Source organism: Gopherus evgoodei, chromosome 9 (genome assembly GCF_007399415.2).
Source record: "Gopherus evgoodei ecotype Sinaloan lineage chromosome 9, rGopEvg1_v1.p, whole genome shotgun sequence".
Classification (NCBI taxonomy): domain Eukaryota; kingdom Metazoa; phylum Chordata; order Testudines; family Testudinidae; genus Gopherus; species Gopherus evgoodei.
In genome coordinates, this window is record NC_044330.1 from 102,992,442 (window position 1) to 103,009,557 (window position 17,116).

The window sequence follows — 17,116 nt, forward strand, 5'->3', positions numbered from 1 at the left end:
TTGTGAAGCCATGCCCTGATCTCCGAAGGCCTGGCGACAGGAGCTGTGACTACAGAAGCAGTCATTCCAGAAGGGTGGTTGAATGTGCATTTGGCAGATTGAAATCCCTGTGGCGATGCTCACAGAGCCATCCGCTGCCAGTGTCAGCATTGCCACCCATTGTTTTTGCCTGCTGGGGTCTGCCCAATGAGTGCCAGGACACAGGTGAGCCATTGTGCTAGGAATGGACCCAAGACACTGCTAGACTTCTAAGCCGGTACACACAGCCAGCAAGGGCAGCTGTCATTACTGGAGCAGGATCCATGCTCTCAGTGGCAATCAGGGATGCTGTGTGCTCTGACATAATGGGTTTGTATGGTCCAATGGGTGAGGGGGAGAATAGAAATTGTGTGTACAGTATGTGGACAGTGTTATGAACAAACAGGGAATGAAATAGTATTTGTATTATGCATTTTGTGTACTCAGGCCATGAACCTCACCACGCAGTTTATAGACTCATAGGACTGGAAGGGATGTTGAGGGGTCTCCTACTCCAGTCCCCTGGACTTGATGCAGTGTGGTGGGACATACGAAATGTTGCATGCAGTTTACAAAAACTGGCCCTGCACTTAAACTCACAGCTTAGTTGTGTGCTTGATGTTTTAAACGTAATGGGCTTTTTATGCAATTTAAACTTGTCACGTACTTCAAAGCACAGCTTACGGATTGCTGCGCTGACGTTCCTCCACAGTAAATGTAATAAACTGTGATAATGACACCTTAGTAAATATGGGACGCTTTACTTGCAAACAGTCATGTAACAGAAACTCTCGCTGTTAAAAACCTGACAGGCAAGCAGCTGCCAGCAAAACCTCCAGCTCCACAAACAAAAACAGTGCAAAGCCCAGTGAGCAGCAGATGTGAGGAACTGCTGCGCACAATGGGACAAAACACGCAGGCTCTGTGCAGGGTGCTCAATAACTGTCTCTATTTCTGAGTGTCCACTGTCTCTCTGTTCTGTCTGGGTTTCATGCGCATGGGCCGCTGGTGGACTGGAGTGGGGGACATCTGGTAATCCAACTATTGGTCATTCCTTGTGACGTAGGCCACCCAACTCCAGTATTGTCCAAAGGGTGCCTGGGCTACAGGACGTGGTAGCATGGAGGAGACTCCGGCTGTGGGGCCGGAGCAGGATGCACAGCTTGCGCTGGAGCTTGCAGGCTCATTGACATGAGTATGAACATCCTCTCAAACAGTTCTTTCTGCTGCATTCTAGCTTCCTGCCTGAGTCTACATCCCTGCTGCAAAAACTGCACTGCCCATCTCTTATCATGCTATCCAGCTTCTCTCTCCCCGGTATTCCAACCACTGGGTGGCCTGCAGGATCTCACTCATCATTTCATCTTGGACTTGCTTCCTTCTTGCCTGCGGCACCACAATCTGCCCCCAAGGCTCCTGGCTGCCTCTGTGCACCCTTCCACCTCTTGCACTAGTAGGTTTTAAGCTGCTTGACTTGCTCTCTGCACTGCTGAGTGGTCCGGTTGCTCCCCAACACCACAAGCTTCCTGGAGATTTCTTTGTCCACATGCTCATTTCTCGGACTCTTCCTGGAGTCCAGCGCCTTGCTCACCTCACAGCAGAGTTCCGTCGTGTTCCGCTGGCCAGGCTTCTGCCTCTCAGTGGTCATAGATAACAGCAGAGACTGTTAAATGTGTTTCCAGGTCAGAGGTCAGTGTGGGAAGGAGGTAAACTTTGCTAAGCTGCATTTTAACTGTATTTGAACCAAGTGGGATTACTTCCGTTTCCTGGGAATCAAGTGGAAAGTGTTGGGGTAGAAGGACAAAGAAACGCAGGCCAGGGGGATTGTGGGATAGCGTTGGCAGAATCACCAGACATGAGTCCACTAGGACTCAGGATCACACCTAGCCCCCTGGGTAGGTACAAGGACCAGAGTTCTGAGGGCTGGCTGACTGGAGTCAAAGATTTGTGTGTGGACGGTAGAAGAGATAGGACTCAAACTCGAGCTGGAGCCCCAATTTACAATGCACTGCAGCTATGCTCTATTTTCCCACTCTTGATATTCACCCACTCTTGTCAACTGTTGAGAATAGGCCACTTCCACTTTAACTGAATTGGCCTTGTTAGCACTGACCCCCCACTTTGTAAGGCAACTCCCATCTTTTCATATGCTGTACATTTATATTGCTTACTGTATTTTCACTCCATGCATCTGATGAAGTGGGTTTTAGCCTACAAAAGCTTATGCCCAAATAAACTTGTTAGTCTGTAAGGTGCCACAAGGACTCCTCATTTTTTTTATATTGCTTTGTTCATCCACCTGCTAATTTGCCAAGGCCAGCCATTTGCAATCAGTCTCGTAGGGGCCTGATCCAAAGTCCATTGAAGTCAGTGGATGTCCTTCCATTAGTTTCAAGGGCTTCAGATCAGGTCCCTAGTTACTAATGTGTGTTGACCATGTTCTAATATACAGCAGACTAGAACCTACTCAGATACTGAACACCAACAAACTATCAGGATCTAGCAGTTTCCCAGATCACAACCGTACCAGTGTGAAACACCCACTACTCCCCCCTACTTCCCCACTCAGATACAGAAACAAATATTCCCAGCAAAAAAACAATTTTAAAAGTTCCACTCATCCAATCAGGGAACAGAAAAATCCCATGTGGACTATGTGTCCAATCAAAAGTCTTGAATTTTGAATATCAAACCGTCATGGACAAGCTACAACCCAAGAATTAGAATGATTTCTTTCTCCTCTCCTTTGTTTATTTAGATTGTAAAGAGCAAGGACTTCTACTATGTGTACTTGCATCACCTAATACAGTAGAGCCCAGATCTTGGTTGATCACTACCATAGCACAGATGGGGAGGAGGGTTGCGAAATTCACGGAAGTTAGTCGGCGCACAACTTAGAGTAACAAATAGATTCAAGAACATCCCTGTGTGTGAACAATCCATGAACTCAAAGAGACAGGCAGGCTTTGTCCTGTTATTTGTTAAGAAGTATTTGCCATGCCTTAGTTGTCATGAGACATCCACTGAGTATAATGTAACTGGAGAGCACCATGACTCCATGAAAGAATGAACCGATGATCTTAATGAAATGTCTAACGTAACTTTCCTTGATGGCTCACGCTACCATTGTGCTTCCCATTTGAAAGCCCCTTCCATCCCCCCATGGAGTGCAATATTGCAGATCAGATGCAGTATGGCCTAAGAGTTCAAAAATCAGGAGTCATAGCCCCCCAAAATCATGAGACTGGCTTAAAAATCATGAGATTTTAGAAAATAATAAATTTTAGGTGCCTTCTGGTTTTGGAGCCTTTAGGGCTCACAATTTCAAGCTTTTCTACAAATGTACCCATGAGAGCTAGAAACGTACCTTTATTTTGATGAAAGCTGAGTTTCCCACATATTCACATGACTCTAGGACCTGGGGCTTTAAAAAGAATCACCAGACATCACAAGATTTGCAGTAAAACAGAGTGGGCAACCAGATGGGTGGAAAAAATGAAAGCTGCATTTGAACTGTTGCCTTTTCCTCTCCACGAGCATGAACTGATGTCACTTTTTATTAGTGCCACAAACTGCTTTCTGCCACAAGCCAAAGTCAGACGATGATACACAGGGGAAAGGGCTTTGGGGGTGTATCTTTCCCTCCTTGTAGCCATATGGACAAAAAGGAAGAAACTGTCAGTTTGGATATTGGTACAAAGCCTTCCATGCAATTCTGATTACAGGGCAGGATGAGTGACTGCTTGACACGAGCAAGAAACTCTGGCATTTTGTTCCTCCAGCTGGAGCAGTAAATCAAAGCATATAAATAGTTTAACACAAAGAAGAAAATGATGCTAAGATACAGGGAGGAGGAAGGACAGAAGAGGGGTTGATCAGCCCCTTTGTGCTTGCCATTCTGCTTTCCCATCTCCCCCTTCTCTTCTGCTTTCTTGCTGAAACCAGATGGGTAACACATTATGTAAGATTTTCCCTGCTTTCCACACTGAACCTGCTTCCTGCTAAGACCCTGCAACATTACAGGAACATTTTTTCCTTCCTTCGTGACCAATAGCTAATTGGCAGCTGGAGTTGCATGGTGTTTTAGGGCAATGACGGCTCCTCAGGAGCCATCTGGGATGGAATGGGCTCTGGTCAGGTTGCTGGGGAAGCCAGTTAGTGCTAGAAGCCAATGAAATACGCAGTTTGGAAAAGTGACCAGGGGTTAAAAGTACTGAACCGTTCACACAGCAAATTAATCTGCTTTCCCACGAATGTTCACCAGCTAATCGGAATGCATTACCAGCAAAAGCAGTTTCATAATGAAGCAATAAGACCCAATGAAGTTGATGTTATCATAGGATAACTGGCCATGTCAGGCAGCCAGATGCCCCAAGGTAAAAGCGAAAGCTGTTTAACTTACTTAGAAGGTCAATCAGTAGATAATGTCCATTTCCCATTAATTTATTGCCTTGCTGTATTTGCGGTTTCACTGAAGGAGGTTTTAGCAGTTCCATTCTCAATGGGGTATGTGCGAGTATTTCAGTCACACTCAGATGAGAGAGAGGCCACCATCTCTTATCAAAGGCTTTTTTTCTTGTGGAGCAGCAGTTCTCAAACTTCATTGCACCGCGACCTCCCTCTGACAACAAAAATTACTGCAGGACCCCAGAAGGGGGGACCGAAGCCTGAGCCCCTCTGCCCTGGGCGCGGGAGCCAAAGTTGAAGCCCAAGAGTTTCAGCCCTAGGTGAGGGGCCTGTAACCTGAGCCCCACCACCCGGGGCTGAAGCTCTCAAGCCTCAGCCCTGGGTGGGCAGGGCTTGGGCTTTAGCTTTGGCCCTGGGCGGTGGATCTCAAACTTTGGCCCTGGACCCCAGCAAGTCTAAACACCAGCTCTGGCAATGCCATTAAAACGGGTTCACAACCTACTTGGGGTCCCAACCCACAGTTTGAGAACTACTATTTTAGAGCAACAAACTGCCTTGCTGAAGTCACTGCCAGCCAGCCAGCAGTGCATCTTAGAGCAGGAAATCTGGAGACAGCAAACCTTCGCCTACAGATATGATGCTCTAAGAATATTTGGCAGAACCTCTTATCCAGCCTCCGCCCTGCGAGAACAACTAAAGACCTATAATCCAGGCCTAGAACAGTCCCCAGTGCAATCTGGGCTCCGCATTTATATGAGGAGTAGCCACGGCTTCCCATGCCTCGTACCCTTAGGCACTTCAGGGGTGCTCTGGAGTCTTCCTGCCAGTATCCTTTGTGATACACTCCTGTGGGCTGGGCATCTATTGTATCTGCTTCCCCCGATTCTGCTTAACTGAGGCAAAAGAATCAGTTTCAAGTGTAATCAGCAACAGGTGCTTGATTCATTGCGACCCAGAAGAGCCTTCCAAGGCAAGTGCAGCTTTGGAGGAGGACAGCAAAGCAAGCTACTTAACAGATTTTCATTCCCCAGGCCTCACGCTTTACAGAGAAAGGGTCTCAGTCATCCATCCTGCCACACTGACTAGGCCAGACCTTTACCGGGCACGGGTTTCTCTGTCAGAACACCGCTTATCCTACTGCCAATTAAAGAGGCTCATTGGAGCCTCTGGTCATTGCTGCTTTCACCAGCAAAGAATGTTTCCATTTGGATTTGTTTCTCTTTCATTAGAGAAGAGGCCTGGTCTGTGGCTAGGACTGGTTTCCAGCAACTCCTGACTTCCACTGCAGAGGAAGGCCAGTCACACAAACACCCTGCCTCAGTTTCCCCAAGTGAAGGTAACAATCTCTTCCTTTTTTAGAAGGGTGCTATAAGGATCAGCTAGTTAACAGCTGCCTCTGAACATAGAAACTGACAGGGCTTTTGAGAGACAGCCACCTGCAAAAATTCCTTTTTCTGAAAAAACAAAATAGCTCTTCCCTTTATGCTGAATTCTCCCTCTGCAAAAGCTCTGGACTTTCTATTAGTGTCAGCTATGAAGTTCCCCAGTCAAAAATGAGTGATCACCTCACTACTTAAGAGGCTTAGAGAATAAACCGAGCTTTAAACAATTTGTAATTACTAAGGGGAGGGAAAAAAAAACAAATAAACCTTTTAAAAATCTAAGCTGGATGAAATCTGCAGCTGAACATGTTATTATCATAGTTTCAGTAACAAAAAATACACACACGTGTCTTGCACCAAGAGAAATCCTGGGACAGATGGTCACTGCAGAGCGAGAGCTACTAATACTAATCAGGAGTGATACATGGAGGGCAGACTCTGCACTGCATCTCCTGGGAGAGGAAGGACAGAAGGCCTAAGCCAGGTGGCGCAAGGGGCAAGGGGCTTTTCTGTCACCTATGTGCTGCCCACATCTGGGGCAGCTGCACAGGCTGACATGGCCCCTAGCATTAGTTAAAACAGCCTCAGGGGCTGCTCTGCCTTACAGCAGCCTCCCCATGGCTGCCTATGGACTGCAGCCCTGAACTCCCCTCCTGCCCCTGATTTACCCCCAGGATACTCCCTATGCTTGGGCCTGGGGGGCAGCATAGGGCTGCTTATAGTCAGCACTGTGCTGCTCCTGTGATGGGGAATTCTCCTCAGATCTCACAACCTCTTTATAGCCCCATACACTGCTGAAGCAGCATTTGGGATCTAGGTGGGGACCAGAAGGGAGCCACAAGGGACCAAAACCTGAGAAGTGCTGGGTGTCTACTGAGTGCCTGCACCACAACCCAGAGTTCTTGGTCTGCTCAGCTGAGCAACCTCGTTCTGGTGGGACTGGTGGAAGTGGTGTGTGGAGAGGGGGCCCTTAATAAATGAGGCTAGGGAGGCAACACTAGCCCAGGGGTCAGCTTGGAAGAAGGCCCTGAGATGGGAATGGGAGAGGAAGCCATCTCCTACTGGCTCACCGTGTGCCTGTGGGTAAGTCACTTGGCCTTTCAGTAACTCAGTTTCCCTTTTGCACAATGGAAATAATCCCCCCTTCCTCCCAGCCACATGCTGGCATTGTGAGCAGTGATGTCTGCAAGGTACTGTAAGAAAGTACCGCGTGAATGCAAAGTGTTGTTAGAACCCTGGGAAGCACAGTGTAAGTTAGAAGAACCTCCCACGGGGCTACTCTAATATACACCAGGGCCAGAGAGGGTCCTCCATGGCCCCAGAATAGCTGGGCATGTAAAGATGGCTTTCCGCCTCCTTTACCTCACTTCCCTGTCTGATGTGCAGAAACAGAATAAATGAGAATTGGACAAAGGAGGGAACAAACGACCCAACTAAGAGCTGTTCCTCTAATAAAACGAAAGAGAAACTAAGACCACTGAAAATTCAAGAAGGCCTGTTCTGAATGAGAGACTCCCTTAGATGACACAGACATAGAGGGGAAAATGTTGATGGTAAAATAAGTGTCATCACTAGAAATCTGCAATAATTGACACTAACGGCCATAGGCTGAAAGGGAAAAATGAAAGGGGAGGAAACAGTTCAATATTTAAAAGTTATTGGCTGCGTAAATTCTTACTCCTCCAGATCCGAAGTAAAACCTTTCCAAGCCAACGCGTGTGGGGTTCATGACGGGACAGTCGTGAGAGCCGTAAAACAACTCTGGGAATGCCATACATGTCGCAAATAAAGTGAGCTGCCTCATCCCAGCAAGGTAATTATTTGAATCTGTATTGTTTGCCCCTTCAATGAAATAAATAGGTAGTTATATATATTTTTAAAAGCCAGATAGTTCTCTCAATCGCTGATGGAAGCTCCACTCACTTTCCAGCATTGACTCTCTTCCCAGCCCCAGGCTGATGGGTAATTTGCATAATTCAGGGTGTCAGTCCTAAACAGACCTAGCTCTAATTGGTTCAGTCATGCTTACAAGTTCAGTAATTGGCATGATCCATCCAGAGGTACCTGCCTGTGTCTGTCCCGGAGTGCCCACCTCTTTCACCTGCCAATGCACAGCACTGAAATCTCAACTTAGCCAAAAGATTTTAGCACTTCAAGAAAAAGCTCCTATAAATATGCTTAGGATGAGGTGCAGAGATACTGTGACACACAGGGGGCCTTGCCCATGGCTGGTGGGCAGAGTTATACGAGGAAAGAGGAAGCTGGTGAAAGGAGACAGCATCCTCTCTCCTCCAAGGGGGTGAGTAAGCGGTTAGAACCCTTGTCATTTTAACTGACGTGTCATGGTTTTGAGTCTGTCATTGTTGGAGGCAGGGCAAGCCCAGAGGAAAGGGCTGTGAAGAGTCCCGTGGCTGTGACTTTGTTGTCATTCCCCAGCGGGTGAGACTGCCCCCCAGCTTAGAATGGTCTGGAGAGGCACAGCTGTGGCAAGGATGAGCAAGGCGTGGGGCACATGGGGTCAACCACGAAGTGAGAAAGTTAACTACTCTCCCACTGCTCCTCTTGCAAAGAGCACAAGGAGGGGCTCCTGTGAGAGAGACCTGGTGGTGGAAGAGAAGAGTTCTGCCTGCTATCAGTACCCCACACGAGTAATTCTTCTCTGTGTGCTAAGGGCACTGAGATAAGTGAGATAAGGGCAGTCAGCACCTCGCTGGAGGCATTCTCCGCCATGCAGGATAGGGCCCAAAGTGGGTCAGACTCACCGCCACCCTCTGCAACATGTAATGTCAGACCACTCCCATGGGACTGTGTTGTCCTCCCCCATTTGGATTACAGTCCCATGCTAACCAGTGGAGATGCTCCTTTAGCTCAAGTGGTAGAGGGCTGTTGTTTGGGGCGTGACAACCCAGCATACAGTTTTGTTGGCAACAACGTTGTCCATCTGCAACCAGGGATTCATTTCAAGGACAAAGAAAGAAACAAAAGAGCGTAAAAAGTGGGATTCTCTTTGCAATCACCACAGCCATCGACACATTAACCCATGAGGAAGACTGGTCAGACCAATATAGCGTCAAAGAGAAAATGAACAGATGAAGGATCTCTTCCATACTCATTTCACTCAGGTGTGTTTCATTCTAGTCCACTGACTCTCTAAATCACTTGCACACATGTGTCCAGTGCACTTTGGAATATCCTTAAAAGTTTCACCTCTTTGTTGAATGTGCTGCTGATACCCTACACACACTAACAGACCCATGGGTGAATTCTTTTTACTTCCTGTTCTTAGGCAGAATGGGCTGCCGGCAACATTTCCCCTCTTTGCCCAGGATAACAGAAAGTGTTAATTCCTCATGGGTCACACCCTCATATTTGTCCATGGAAAGGGGAAAAGGTTGGGAAAGTAAAGCTAGTGTCATCATGAGATACTGGACACACATTGCAAACCAGCAGGCCACCCTTGCAAGAAGAGTGGCCCCCAGTAACGTAACGAAGGTCAGTGAGAAGGTGGAGTTGGTGCCAGGCATACCTTCATTGTGTATGTCAGACCTGCACTTGGGCTACTTTAATGCACCTGATAATTTGGGTTTTTCCTTTCACAAACTGCAGCTCTTTGAAAAAAATATTCCAAAGATATAATTCCAACCGATCCAGCAAAGGCTAGTCATCCTCTTTACCAAAGTCTCAGTCTTTTTGAGACCCAAATGCTTGATCTAATACCCAATAAAGTTAATTGGACTCCTATTGATGTTGGATCAGGCCCCCAAAGTGCTACCCAATATTCTTGCTCATTTCTAACTCTATTGCTCACTTTTGTCTATCCTTGACATTTCTTTGGCTTGTTCAGCTTCTAGAAAACAGCATCAGCTGCTTGTCTATTTACTAGTCGAGCTGTTTGCCAGAAACATATTATGCAATATATTTATTAATTCTGTACAACTTGTCTAACACTCCAGAGCAAGCAGACCGTGAATACTGCTCATATACAGAGAGCTCCCCGGTTAGAACTCACCACTCCGGCACAAAAAATACATACTATAGCATTCAAACACTATGTCACTAAAATGGTGAAAACAAAATCTCAGTTTGGCCCATCTACATTTTGATTGTGCGCTCATTGAGCTGAGAAATTTCAGTCAAAATATATTCAGAGGTTTATCATATTAGAGAATGCTGCATCAGGTGACCAAATGAGCAATTTATAAATCGGTGCATGAATTGATCGTGTGAAAGGATAGTTATTCCATAACCCCAGCCTCTACTTCTGCTGGCTGAAGAAAGCAGGGGAATGAAAGCTTGTAAAAAAGGGGGAAATAAAACATGTTATTTCTTTATCTTTCCCAATTAAAACTAGACAGTATCAGATAGTTCTTGTAACAAATTCAAAGGAAAATTAGTGTGAGTTATATATTTCCTAATATATAGGGCCCAAATCTACAGTCCTTACTTCATAGGATCATAGAATCACAGAGTTGGAAGGGACCTCAGGAGGTCATCTAGTCCAACCCCCTGCTCAAAGCAGGACCAATCCCCAACTAAATCATCCCAGCCAGGGCTTCGTCAAGCCCGACCTTAAAAACCTCTAAGGAAGGAGATTCCACCGCCTCCCTAGGTAACCCATTCCAGTGCTTCGCCACCCTCCTAGTGAAAAAGTTTTTCCTAATATCCAACCTAAACCTCCCCCACTGCCACTTGAGACCATTGCTCCTTGTTCTGTCATCTGCTACCACTGAGAACAGTCTAGATCAGTGGTTCTCAAAGTTACTCATGGAAGAATTCTGTGATCCAGTGGAGGGGCACTGGACTGGAATCAGAAGACACGTGTTTATTCCTGGCTCAAACAGTTCTACATTAACATGTGCTAGGGAATTTTTAGTGCATGCCAGCAGGGTCCATGGGCCAGTTAGTGCATGATACACTAGCACACACTACTTCCCCCACAGCTCCTTCTTGCTGCCAACTTCCTGTCTTTATACCAGCTCTCCTCCCAGTCCCGCCCACCCCCTTCCTTCTCAGCTGGACTCCATCTCCAATCAGCCTCTCCAGCTCTGGCTCTCCATTGGGTGCATCATCAAGTTAATTGGTCTCCTTCTCAGTCTCATTAACCCTTTCAGGGCTGGTATGGGATAAATGCCCCATCACACATACCCTGTGTGTTCATGAAGTACCCAGCATAATAGGACTCCAGTTGTACTGGGGGCCTCTAGACCCCACTTCAGTACAAATAAATAATAGTTGACTCCCTATGAGTTTTGCATGAGTTGATTCAGCTGGTTTGGACAAGTACAATACATTTCAGTTCCCTACTACTAATCATGAAATGGTACAAATTAAAATAGTGTTTATATTAGTGCAGCAAAGTGAGGCCACAGAGATCACATGGCAGAAATAGGAGAATTCCCCATCTCACGTCAATAAGATAAATATCACTGCAAGATAAATGGTTACTTTTCAGTTTGTACCACTGTGGGATGAAATAAATTTTTTACATTCGAAACTGGACATTTGAAAAGATGTTTTTGTTCAGCATTTACCAACATGGAGTTCCGAGAGAGGCCAATGTTTGCTTTCTTTTATAAAAACAATTAAATGAAAATTTAAGAGATAAAATAGCATATAATATAGCATCAAAACTGATATGGGAAATATCATCTACAATATTCCAGGACATGAAAGCACCTCCCAGTTGAATATCTATGAAATGAAATAGCTGCATGTTTTCCTTAAGCAATCAAGTACTATTACTTTATTTTGTCATTTTTTTTAAAATACAACAAAGATTAATATCAATTGATATAGATGAAGATGAATATTGAAAAAAAAGAAATTTAGAATCTTGCCATTCTGAATGAATGTTTGACTGTATTAAGGAATGGTTGAATCCAAACTTCTAGTCTCATAGGAGCTAAAAGTGATGCCATGTATAGCTGGAAAAGTAAAGTTTTCCTAGATGTGCCACAAGCCCTCAGATCTGATCCATGATTTCTCACATGTGATCTATGAACAGTCAGAACTGACCTACTGTTAAACTGTTAGCATTTGAAGATCAAGTCAGACTCAAATGAAAGAGTAATTTTCCCTATATTGGCAATAAGGTCTCAGATTTCACATGCAACTTCAAGGCCATGATAATTTGGTCGTTCTTAATGTAATATCTATTCTGCATAGAGTTTTCTCTGCTAGCACCAACAGACCCAATGCCTGCGGTCCCTGCCTAGTACTTACCGGTGAAATAGTGTACTATACCAATTAAACTGTCTGCTGAAAGAAACTGAAGGAATGCTATTAAACTGAGTTTGAACAATCCAGATAGCCAGTTCCAGCAAGAAAACCAATGAACCACCTCCAAGGATCAGCCTGAATCAGGAGTAGGAAGAGGGCTGCATACGCCTTAGCATAGAAAGCTTTACACTTGAAAGACTGCAAGAACTCTTCCCTTTTCTTTCCAGAAGGAATATTTAAATCCACCCCGGTGCCTTTACACTTAAACAATCCACAAATCCCTGCAGACAAGGACACACAGAATATAGGAAGCTCTAATTCGACATGGAAGTTGGAGCTTCTAATTGTCTTAGGGATTTATGCCCCGAGTTAGTACAATACCATATGGCACTATATAGTACAGTATGGTGTTTTCCTAACAGGCTGCATAAGCTGCTAATAGACTACGAGGTCATAACTGGTTTCCTTATTAATGCTTTATATTCTCTATTCTGCCTCAGCATCTGTTCCATTTCACAATTAACCCTTCTGACTGAATATTTTGTAAGTTACATTGCTAACTTCTTATCCCTCTAAAGGCTCATATTCCACAGGATTCACTCAAAGCGATGCTGCCACACATCTTTTTAAAAACACTATTAAATTTTGGAGTTTAAATCTTTCTGGCAAGCAGCTGTGTCAAGGCATGTTTCAGTCCAACTCCTAGCCACATATGGCAGGAATTCATCTGCTCTCATGCAGACTGGTGATCAAGGTAGAGGAGTATGTTCTCTCTGTTCTCAGTGTGGTTCTGGAGGTATTTTCAGGTGCAGAGGCAGAACCAACCCTCTTTTTCCCATGGATTGCCAGGAAAGCATTCTCTTGTCCTAGGTAAAGCCACCCACTAATTATCCACCAAAGTTAAACATCAGGTGTTGTGTTTCTTTGCACAGCAGACTATTGTTTTGTACTAAGTAAAATGTTTGTGTCCTGGGGAGAAGGAAAATTTCAAACTCCAGGGTTGCCTGTATTTGCATGTCCAACAACTGTCTTTCACTTCCAAGTTGACATGAAAGGGGAAGCAGGCTTAAGTAGAAACAAATCACGTCAGCTGGCTCTGATACACCTTCTCCTCTCACCTCCCAATGTGATGCACTCCACCTGCCCCTTGCAGATTCCCGGTATGCTCCTACAACTCTCTCCTTCAGAGCTACAGCCTATACTCCCTTTCCAAGAGCACACTCAATTCCTGCTGACTTCAATGAGAGGCGAAGACACATGGGCCCAGATCCTCAAGGGTATTTAGGCTCTTATCTTCCTTTGAAATCAGTGGACATTAGGAGCCTAAATACCTTTGAGGAACTGGCTGCCTCATAGAATTGGGCCCCTAGAGACCAGGGTTAAATTCTCTGCTGCCATATGAAACACAATGGAGTTACGCCAGCTGGGATTTTGGCCTCCATCTATTTTCTTTCACTTCCCCAGTTGGCTGCCTGTCGTCTGTAGGCCCAACAGGACTTGGTGTACACACCGTAGCTGCATGTCAGTGGGGATTATCAGTTATTCACATTGACTCTGTGGTGGGAGCATGGAGCTGTCCTGTTGTGACTGTTTCCAAAGTGCCTGTTAAAAATGGATGCAGCTTCACTGCCATGCCCAGTCTGCTGCCTGTTACATGAAAATGGCAATCAATAAACAAAGCTTTTCTCTGCTTTCTTTGTATTAGAGTTCTGATGCAATGCAGGAGAGCCTGGCAATATGACTGCAAATACCACAGGACAGCCCTCGAGTCCTTACAAAGCAAAAATAAACCTGATCAGCAGCCACCAGCCACGGGAGCAAAGGAAAAAATAACTGTTTTATGCTTTGGAATCTGTTTGTCTAACGGCTCCCCCGGAACCCGCCTTTGCCCACCACTGGATGTACAATGTGTCCTGCAGCAGGAACAGCTCAGCTGCACATCGCCAGGAAGCCGGGCTTCGTTGGGTGAGTGACCGTTAGCTGTCTGATTTCTTTTTCGGTTTGGTTTGATCACACACAATTATTTCATAGGAGAACAGTGCAGCGCTGTTGTCAAGTCAATCATCTTCATTCCTCCCTGTCCACTCTTAGCTTCTGTGAGATGTCAGTTTGAGGGCCAGATGTAGAATCTTGAACCTTTTCCAGATTTTTTGTTTTGTTTTAAGTGAGGCAATCGAGCCAGGCTTCAAACCCATGGCCATCTCTGCACTGAAGATGTGTTAAGGGCATAAAACCAAGGAGCAACAATTTTGCCACAACCGTGTTACAAGTTCCCAGCTGTCCCTTGCCTTAACTATATATGTAGTCCCTTTATGAAGTTACTGCACAAAATAAAAGTAATGCATGAAAATACAATGACAGATTGCTGACCAATGCACGGATTTATGGAATCATGGCAGTGCTGTGCTTATGGCAGGGTCACCCCATATTAAGCAGAGAGGCAGCCAAAACACTGAGCAAGTTTAGAAGAGTCTATATCTACAGAAGCTACCCTCTAGACAGCTCTTTATTTTCCTGGGACAGATAAATTGAGTCCACTGTAGTTTACTGTATGGAGTCTATAGGGAGCTCCCTTATAAGCCAAGATCTCATCACCTGAATGGATATATTTTCAAAGGACAAAGGCTCACTTAGGCCTACCCCAAAATACATGTGCAACTGTGTGACTATATTTGCACATTCAATTAAAGTGACTTTGGATCAGGTTTTCAATGAGTTGTTTATTGCAAACGTATTTTGGTGCAGACACTACTAGCTAAGCGTCCCCGGCTGGAAATTGGTCGTTGGTACTGTGTGATGGATCATCTCAGTTATATGGTATTGTTTCTGCTCCATGAGGAATTACTTTCAAGATGGCCACCCCTTACATATGCCACATGACTATGTCCAGTACATCTTCATCAAGTCAACGTTTGCAAACAAATATCTGTTGACGCATGCGTTCTTGGAAAAGAAACCAAAGGATTTGTGGAGTCCAAAGCCATTTCTAGTCAAATAAATCCTTGTGAATAATTTTCTGCCCTATTCCCCCAAATCTAATGCTGAAAAAAGTCATCGGTGAGAGCTATGCGGGACCCATGGCAGCCTTTGTAAAACTTTCCAGCATTTTGTGCTTGCATCTTCGAGAAAGAGATGCCTCTTGGAGAGATTTGTATATGAATTCTGCCATAACTGCCTGGCCACCTGAAATCCCAAACCAAGATTGTACAATTGCTCCGGGGTTTATCTGACCTCTGCCAACATTTTAGCTCCTTGACACTCAGGCTTCCTTCTAAGGACATGGTGCAAAGACACCTTTGGTAGCATTGATGGATGACCTGCTTGTGCCTACGGAGAGAGATCCAGCAGTGTAAACAGTAAGGTGTGTCCTGTTTGTAGCCTTCAATAGAGCTGACTGAGTGGACTACTGGCTTTAGTCCTTGCTTTCAGAAGGATCCCAGGAAGTCATAAATGACAGCTTCTGCTTGTCCCCTAGAGCCTCACATGTGGAGTCCAATAGACATCAATTTCTCTCCTCCTTTCCAACACATGAGGCTTTCTGAAGAGGTCATGAGATACCACAGCCTGTAGTGCCACCAGCATGCTGCCAACCCCCAGATTTACATCTCCTCTCTGCAGCTGCACTCATTGCTGTCACAGAGATGTCATAATGCCTGAGACGGAAAAGCTTTTGGATGGAAAACAGTTGGCTCAACCATAAACCAGGCAACACAGAAACAATACTGAAAGGAAGAGGGAACCACTAAGCAGGGTCCTAGACATCTGCACCACAATTAAACAGCTGCTTGGCCCAAGTCAGACGGCATGGGCCAGCCATGGGTTTTTAACTGCAGTATTGACATACCCTAAGGAGCTAAACAAGATATCAAGCTCAGCCTCCATCCAGGGCACCCACCTGCTTATTGCCATTACAGGACAAAGCTTCAGGTCTTATTAAACTAATCTCGGCTCCTACTCAGTGCCAGTACAAGAAATACCTTCTTCCATCTCTGGCTTGCTGGGGAATTATGCCCATTCCTCTCAGACAAGAACATGGACACTGTCACCCATGCTCTTGCCACCTCCAGTGCACTCAGCACAGGGCAGAAGATGAAAACCAGATAGATCTGGCTGAGCAGCACTCAGCACAGGGAATGAGTGGGAGAAAAAATAGCTCTAAGCCACCTCCCATCTCCTTCCCATCCTGAGGTTGACCAGTCCAGCACCTGACATAATTTAGAGAAGTCTACATGACATCCCATTCTGCTATCTGGGAATCACCACAGTGCAGTGCTCCTTGGCCACACCTCTCCCACTGGTGACAAACTAGCTGCACCATCTTTTCACTGCCAAAGACTGACCAATGCCACAGGAATTCCCTGCTGCTCCTGTAGGGCAAAGCAGCTGGATAGAAGACCAAGAACCTGGCACAGAAACCCCAATTTGTGTGCCATGCAGCAGCCAAGAGTGCAATCCTGGCCCTAAACTTTAAAGCCATTAGCAGGCAGGGCCTGTCTCTCTCAGATACAATAATAACAAATTAAATTTTACCTTGACTACATAATCTGGTTCAAGGCCTTGAGCATTCAAAGCCAACATTTTTAAACTGGAGTGCTTAAAGCTGCGCACCTAAATAAATGGTCTGATTGTCACAGTTGGCAACCCCCAGTGACTCCAGTATAATAATGAAAGACTGACGTTAGTAGCGACGGTGGGGACTGAGCACCTTTGAAAAGCTGGCCTTTATTTAGTTGGCTAAACGTGGACTTAGGTGTCTAACCTGATGCATCTAACTCTGAAAATGTTGGCCCATTGGTTGTACTAATTAAATAGGGTGGATATAGTCTGAAGTCTTAAATATACTTGAAAGCACAGATACATTTATATATATATTAGGGCTGACTGAAATTTTTCCAAGTTATTTTCAACTGAAAATTGGGTGTTTGACTATAAATTTTCACATAAAGTGTGCATTTTCCTTGAAAATGTTTGATTTTTCATCAGAAAACTGGAAACCCAAAATTTGAATTTTTTGGCAGTTTTCAGACAAAAATATTTGCGGTTTGGTTGCTGAAAAATTATCAGTTTTTGGAGTGTTTGTTTTTTTGATG